The following is an 8,464-nucleotide window of genomic DNA, read 5'->3' on the forward strand; positions in this document are numbered from 1 at the left end:
GGTACAGTGCAGTGCAGAACAGTGTGAGTTTTCCAATCTGTATAGACAGAAATAGGGATTATATGTGGTAATGGATATTAAGGTTGTGGGATTATGGTGGAAGGAATATAAGTCGGATCAAGCTGAATTTATTGATACGATCCCACTGAGCAGAGTTTCTGCATTCAGTGTTGCAACTCAAGGGTCAGAAAGGGCATAAACAGTTTGTTTGGTTGGCTGGCTAAAACATGGACAAAAGGTGGCTGACATCACCTGAGGTTGAAATGTCAGAACTGCCCTGGTATAATGTAGGTGAGGGGATCCAGAGGCTTAGAGATAGATTGGAATGTTAGAGTGGATTTATCATGGAAGAGCTGTTCACACACCCCAGAAATGTCCATAGGACACATTTGTCACCAGAACCCTTAGAAATAAATTCATGAGTCTAGCTCCATCATCCCTGAGGAGCTCTGTAGTCACCATTCTCTGTAGGTCAGATATTACTGTGGGAACTGCCATCACTGAACTGGAATCTTAAAACACAATGGGGATAATTGGATCCTTAGTTGGCAGAAGCCACGTGGCTACAGCTAATTGCAAGAGACAAGGTGGGCATGACCACCATAATGGACAACAGACTCAAAGCAGTAATCAAAATAATGTGACTTGCAGAGACTTGTGGTGTTGGCTAGGAGATCATGGGGTTCTAGAAGTACAATAGTTGGGCAGTCTATTAAATATTGTTTGAGATGTATAAGCAGAAGAATTCTAAATCAAGTGAACAGAAGTATAAATTGAATTACAAAAACAGAAGGTTATGGCCCCTTAATCAGTTCCCATACTTGAGACAGGTCACAGACCCAGAGCATCTCAAATGAGGGGAGGGCCAGGTACCCTTGGGGAAGAACTTTTTCACGCTGCCCAAAATTTCGAATGCTATGTTTCTTCCCAGCCTTCCCCAAGAGACCTATGGGCTTTGTACCAGGGAAAAGGAAATGCTCAGATATTGTGGGGATTATTAAACACTGCCTCAAAAATGATATAATTCCAGGAGACATAAAACATCAATCTGGTCCACCAGTAAGAGTAGGGGCTTATGGAGGTCAGGTGATCAATGGAGTTTTAGTTCAGGTTCATCTCACAGTGGATCTAGTGGGTACCCAGACCCATTCTGTGGTCATTTTCCCTGTTCCAGAATGCATAATTGAAATTGCCATTCTCACCAACTGGCAGAATCCCCATGTTGGTTCTCTGACTCATGGAATTAGGGCTATTATGGCAGGAAAGACCAATTGGAAACCGCTTGAACTAATGTGCAAAATAGTGAATCAGAAGCAATATTGTATTCCTAGAGGGATTACAGAGATCAGTGCCACCCTTAAGAATTTTAAAGATCAGGGGTGATGATTCCCACTACCTTCCCAGTCAACTGTCCTACTTCGCCTGTGCAGAAAATAGCTGGGACTTGGAGGATGATGGTGGATTATTGTAAAGTTAACCAGGTGGTAAGTTCAATTGCAGCTGCTGTTCCAGATGTGATATCATTGCTTGAGCAAATCAATACATCACCTGGTACCTGGCATGCAGCTATTGATTTGGCAAATGCTTTTTTTCTCGAAAGCTGTCAGTAAGGACCACCAGAAACAGTTTGCATTCATTTGGCAAGGCCAGCGGTATACCTTCACTGTCCTTCCTTAGGGCTATATCAACTCTCCAGCCCAATATCCCAATTTTGACTGCAGGGACCTTGATTGTTTCTCCCTCCCACAAGACATCATACTGGTCCATTATACTGATGATATGCTGATAGGAGCTAGTGGGCAAGAAGTAACAACTATTCTATACTTATTGGAAAGGCATTTACATGTCAGGGGATGGGGCTCTCCAACTCAGTGAACTTTCTTGGTGTTCAGTGGGGTGGGGCATTTCAAGATATCCCTTCTAAGGTGAAGAATAAGCTATTGCATCTGGCCCTGCCTATGAACAAAAAAGGGGCACAACACCTAGATGGCTGCTTTGGATTTTGGGGACAACATATTCCTCATTTGGGTGTGCTACCCTGTCCCATTTACCTAGTGACAGAAAATCTGCTAGTTTTGAGTGTGGACTGGAACAAGCAGAAGCTCTGTGACATGTTCAGGCTTCTGTGCAAGCTACTCTGCCACTTGGGCTATATGACCCGGCAGATCCAATGGTGCTGGAAGAGTCCTTGGGAAATAAGGAAGCTGTCTGGAGCCTTTGGTAAGCCCCATAGGAGAATCACAATGCAAACCCTTCGGATTTTGGATCAAACCTTACCATTTACAGAAGATAACTACTCTCCATTTAAGCAGCAATTTTTATCCTACTACTGAGCCTTAGTGGAGACTGAATGCTTAACTATGGGCCACCAAATTATCATGAGACCTGAGTTGCCTATCATGAGCTGGGTGTTGTCTGACCTATCAAGCCATAAAGTTGGGCTTGATAGTACTGTATAGCAGTACCCCATCATAAAATAGAAATGGTATATTAGAGATAGTGTTTGAGCAGAACCTTACTTGAGAAGGCACAAATAAGTACATGAGAAAGTGGTCTAAATGCCCATGGCCTCCACTCGTGCCACATTATTTTCTCTTTCTAAGACCATAGATATGGTTTCTTGGGGAATAACTTATAGTGTGTTGTATGAGGAAGAGAAACCTTGGGCCTGGTCTACAGATGGTTGTGCATGATATGCAGGGACCACCCAGAAGTGGACAGCTGCAACACTACACCCCTTCTGGGATGTGCTTACAGGACAGTGGTGAGGGGAAATCCTCCCAGTGGCCAGAACTTTGAGCAGTGTATCTGGTTGTTCATTTTGCTTGGAAGGAGAACTGGCCAGAGGTGCATTTGTATGCCGACTCATGGACTGTTGCTAATGGTTTGTGTGGGTGGTCAGGGATTTGGAAAGAGCCTGATTGGAAAATTGGTGACAAAGATGTCTGGAGAAGAGGCATGTGGATAGGCTTTTATGAGTGAGTAAAGAAAATGAACATATTTGTGTCCCATGTGAATGCTCACCAGAGGGTTACTTCAGCAGAGGAGAGTTTTAATAATCTAGGGGACAAGATGACCGATCCTGTGGATACAAGTCATCCTCTTTCCTCAGCCACTCCTGCTATTGCCCAATGGGCTCATGAGGAAAGTGTGCATGGTGGTAGGGATGGAGGTTATGCATGGGCTCAGCAACATGAACTTCCACTTACCAAGGCTGAACTGGCTATGGCCACTACTGTGTGCCCAATCTGCCAGCAGCAGAGACCCACACTTTGTCCCCGATATGGCACTTGTTCCCCTAGGTGATAGCCTGCTATCTGATGGAGGTTCATTACATTGTACCACTTCCATCAAGGAAGGGGCAGCGATTTGTTCTAACTGTAACAGACACGTACTGTGGATATGGGTTTGCATCCCTGTGCACAATGCTTCTGCAAAAGCTACCATACATGGACTTATGGAATACCTTATTCACTGTCCTGGTATTACACGTAGAATTGCTTTTGTCAAGGAACTCACTTCACAGCAAATGGAGTACAGGAATGGGCACATGCTCATGGAATTCTCTGGTCTTACCATGTTCCCCATCATCCAGAGTCAGCTGGGTTGATAAGGATGACCTCTATTGTTGTTCAGATGTGGCCTTTCTCTCTTTAGTCCAACTCTGCAAGTGAAATCATTGCCCTGCCCACTTCATGGGACATGACATCCAGGGATGAAAGTATCCCTGGCAGTATGGGAGATGACTTCCAGGGATGAGCCTGGCCCTCACACTGTGGGATCAACAGTGCCATCCTCACCAAAAGGAGGGAAAAATTGTAGCAATTTTTCAGTGGCTGAGAGAGTTCAAGTAGAGTAAAGAGGCTACATTGGAGGTCACTCTTATACATGCTTCAGTTCGACATTGCCACTTATCATAACTTGCCAACCCCCCACCAAAAACATTCCTGCCAATCCTTAAGAACACCTAGGGCATTATATAAGATTCTACAAAGATTCCATGCACTAGGGTATCTTTCCAAAACCTACAACCTCCAGATGGGTCCCTGGAACAGATAAGTCCTGAAATGCAGAAGGGCCAGTCCTTCGAGAACATCAACTGATGTTCTGATATATCTTTTAGCCTTTGTTACCTTAGAGCAACTAGAAAAAAAACCCTAAAACTGTGGAATTTTAACCCATACCAAATTCTGAAATGTGTTCTACAATTAATTGTTGTGATGTACTTTGAAATTTATTCGCTTATGTATATATGTTATTTAAAGAGAAAGAAGAGTATAACAGAGAAGATAGGATTGAATAATTTGAGTATGACTGTTGAATAATTATATTGGTATTTCTGCTGGTCTTTGTTGTCTTGGAACAGCAAAAAGAAAAAGTGAAAACCCACGAAGATGTAACCCATACCAAACTTTAAAATTTGCTCTACAATTGATTGTTAAAATATACTTAGAAATTTATTGCTTTTTAATATATATATTCCCAATAAAAAATGTAAAAAAAGCGTCTTAGATATTTAGTGATAGTACAGTTTAATCAACTATGTAATAAGAAAAATATCCTCCAAAGTCAGTTCCTTTAAGGATGTCAATGGATGTTTAAATAATGTAAGTAATCATGTCTGATAACTATCAGATTATATTTCAGTCTGATATCTCATTCATCCACTCCACTTTCCACCAACAATGAATGGATGTACTTTCTGTGACAGCACCGTGGGTGTAATAGAGATGAGTTAAGACAGCTCCTGTCCTCAAAGTCTTAAAAGCATAGAAGTGGTGATCAGACCCCAAGTGGTGTGGTGGTTTGAAGTTGTATGTGCTCCAGAAAAGCACATTCTTAAATGTAATCCATTGCTGTGGGTGTGAACCTATTGCAAGTAGGACATATTCATGAAGTGTTTTAGTTAAGTGGTGACCCATTTCCACCAAGATCAGCAATAATCTTGTTACTGCAGAAATTTATACATGAGGGAATTCAGATAATGAGAGAGAGAGTCACAGATGGAGCAGCCAGAAACTGAAATCAGCGGAACCTGAAAGAGATGAGAGAGACCAGGAGACAGCAACATGTGCCTTTCCATGTGACAAGTTAAGGACCAAAGGTGGTCAGAGGCCAGCCCCAGAATACCACACTTCGGAGAGAAAGTGTCACCTTGAGGTTGCCTGAATTTAGGCATTTTCCTGATCTCAAAACCTAAGTTAATACATTCCCATTGTTTAAACTGATTCATTCCATTGTATTTACTTATGCAGGCTAGGAAACTAAAACAAATGATAAAAATTGACATTTGAATGGTGATTTGCATCCTTCAAGGCATGAACTGATGTGGTCCTACAATGGTGTGATAGAAGCAGGGCAGACATTTTTGTTCATAATATGCAAATGTGGAAAATGAGGCTGAGACTTTCCAAACTCAATTCTGCTCCTCAGTAGCACAGCTGGGACATGAAACTAAAATTCTTCTGCTGCCGCTCTGCCAAAGGGGCTATAATGCATACAAACTGATCATTTCAGTAAGACTGCAGTCTCATCGAAGTGTTACAGGATTTCAGAGAAGTAGAGTTTTCTGGCTGGAAAGATCAAGGCTGACTTCATGGAGTGGGATGACATTGGAGCTAGACTCTCAAGTACATCCTAATTGGAGACTGCAGTGCCTAATGCATTCACGACTTCACATTACTTATGAGAACCTATTCTTGCTGAAGAGCTTCCCCAAGGCAGCCTTCATGTCCCGGTTTCTCAGACTATAGATGAAAGGATTTAACATTGGGGTCACTGCCACGTACATCACAGTTATCACTGCATCCTTCAGGCTGTGACTGGTCAGAGGGCGGAAATACATTCCCATCACTGTCCCATAATACAAAGACACAACTGTGAGGTGGGAGCCGCAGGTGGAGAAGGCTTTGAGCACACCCTTGGTAGATGGAACCCGTAAGACAGTGGAGAAGACCCAAGTATAGGAGATAATGATGCATATTAATGGCACAGAGAAAACACCAGCCCCAAGGTACATCATCTTCACATTAAAGTGGATGTCAGAACAGAACAACTTGAGCAAAGTGCTAATGTCACAGTAGAAGTTGGCCACTTCCGTATTGTCACAAAAAGATAGACCAGCTGTGAGCAATGTGTGGGGGAGGGAATTCGCGATTCCGATCACCAAGAGCCAACCACAAGCAGGAAACAAGACCTCAGGTTCATAATTGTTCTATAATGAAGAGGACGGCTGATAGCCACTGCCCGATCATAAGCCATCACAGCTAAGATATAGCTGTCAGTGTTAGCCAAGAAAAGTGTGAAATACATTTGCGTGAGGCATCCCCCAAAGGAGATGGCTCTGCTGCCCAAGAGATGGTTAGGGATGGTTACAGATGAGAAGAAGATGTCCACAAAGGACAGATTGGCAAGGAAAAAGTACATGGGGCTGTGAAGACGAACATCGGAGTGAATGGCCAAGATGATGAGCAGATTTCCCATCAGTGTGATGGGGTAGATGAAGAGGAAGAGGATGAAAAAGAAATCTTCCTGTGCCTTCTGACTGCTGACTCCAAGGAGGATGAAGTACAGGGAAGAGGAAACGTTGTCCTTCTTCATGGCTTTTTCAGCATGAAAGGGAGGGAAATCCAGAATTATTAGTGAAGTTCGTGCATGTAATGAGTTCCTTACCCACAACTTTTGACTTCATTGATTGGCTTTCTTTCTCCTAGGTTTACTAAATCCAGATGGAGACAACATATGGGGAATAATTCCTTGTTGGTCAGTCACTGTTAGTCACCTTAATGTGTAGGGAAATGACCAATCTGTAATCAGATGTGCAATCATTTGGTACCTCAGCCCCACTTAAACTCCTTAGATGTACTCATTTAAGAAATAATTATTTTTCCAGTTTCCATGTGTGGGAAACTTTGTTAGGTTCATGGAAAAATAAAAAACGAGTGATAAATATAGTTAGTTCATCCACATATTTGGCGATAAAGACATATAGTCTCAACTCTCAAGTACCTTAGAATATGGAGGAGCCTGAATCAGACACTAATCTTATATATGACAAGAAAAGGGTGACATTGGTATTCTTTGACCAAATACTTCTGTGAAAGGATGTGTTAGTGGAGGGACCAGCCCAAACAATTATGAATCAGTCCAGTGACCAAACTTCGCTTGAACCAGAGCTCAGGACGTAAAAGGTGTCCACACTGGCACTGCAAGATTCTAAATTGCAAGCACCATTGGGTTTATTTAGCAACCAGTAAAACCAGGCCAGTGAGTGTTCTCCCCATGAGTCCCAGTTTCAAAGCAGATTTTCCCCATCTCCTCTGATAGGATTTATCACTTCTCCAAGCTGTTATTTACAAGCTTTTCACTTAGGTTTGTTTATTCTCTTTGATTATTTCTTTTGGTGACTCAGTTAACTAAATAATGGCTTCAACTCCTGCTTTGCCAACGACTTTCAGGTCCGTCTTTAGGCTTGACATCTTTCCCATATTTTCATGTTCAGTCATCCTGCCTATGTGTTTGGCCAGCCCCCTGCCTTGTCTCTTCAAACTGACCCTATTCTTTTTACGGAAAAACCTATAACTTCTTTGTTTTTACCACCTCCGGAAAAATTAGTGTGGACTATTATTTATTGCATGGACCAATGAATTTTAAAAGTTAACTTTTTTTAAATTACAAGTTGCAGGCTTACAGAATAATCATGTGGGAAATACAGGGTGCAATAAGAGGTTAGCTCTCGATATTTCTTAGCTGAATCCATATGTATATCATGGGCTCACCACATTTGGGATACTCACAGGCATTCGCTGAGTTTATCCCTCACCTCTTCATCTGATCTTGTTGTTTTTCATTTAAAATAAATCTTGGATAACTCAACATTTCTGTATACTATCTCACTACTTTAGCTTAGCCCGTCATCATTTTCTATTCAAAATATTGCATTGCTCCCTTAACTGCCTGCCTGACTACACATTTCTACCTTTTTGATCCATTTTATAATCTCAGTCCATTCTCATTGTGACAGACACTAGTAGCTGATCACCCATATTTTGTTGTTTTCTTATCCTGGACACTCAGCTACCCCTTCATCACCCAGACACTCTTGCACTGAGGTGTGGTCATGTTGACCGAGTCTACCAATAGCATCGATATGCCCCTCTTCTGAGCTTCCACCATATCCTCTTTCCCTTTCTGACAGCTGGATTGAAGTGGGAAGTCAATGGTGGAATGAGTCTGTGTGAATCTCCCTACATACTTGGAGTGTCACCTCTTACCAAGATCCTCACTTGGAATATTACAAAGGAGATATATTAACCTTTTCATTTCAGTTTTCATACTTTATTTAATCTTTGCAAACAAACACTCTCCCTTCTGTATTTTTGCCACACAGGCATTGGAAAAGAAAGTTCAGAATGGATACAATTCACACAACATGTGGTTGCCTGCAAAACAAATCCAAGGGAAT

At 42.0% G+C, this 8,464-nt stretch overlaps 1 pseudogene; it reads right to left on the bottom strand.

Annotated features, from left to right (window-relative positions):
* Positions 1-5,683: 5,683 nt before the first annotated feature.
* On the bottom strand, positions 5,684-6,600 carry LOC143686046 (olfactory receptor 1A1-like; annotated as a pseudogene).
* Positions 6,601-8,464: the final 1,864 nt, after the last annotated feature.

This window comes from Tamandua tetradactyla, chromosome 6 (genome assembly GCF_023851605.1).
Source record: "Tamandua tetradactyla isolate mTamTet1 chromosome 6, mTamTet1.pri, whole genome shotgun sequence".
In the NCBI taxonomy this organism is placed as follows: Eukaryota; Metazoa; Chordata; class Mammalia; order Pilosa; family Myrmecophagidae; genus Tamandua; species Tamandua tetradactyla.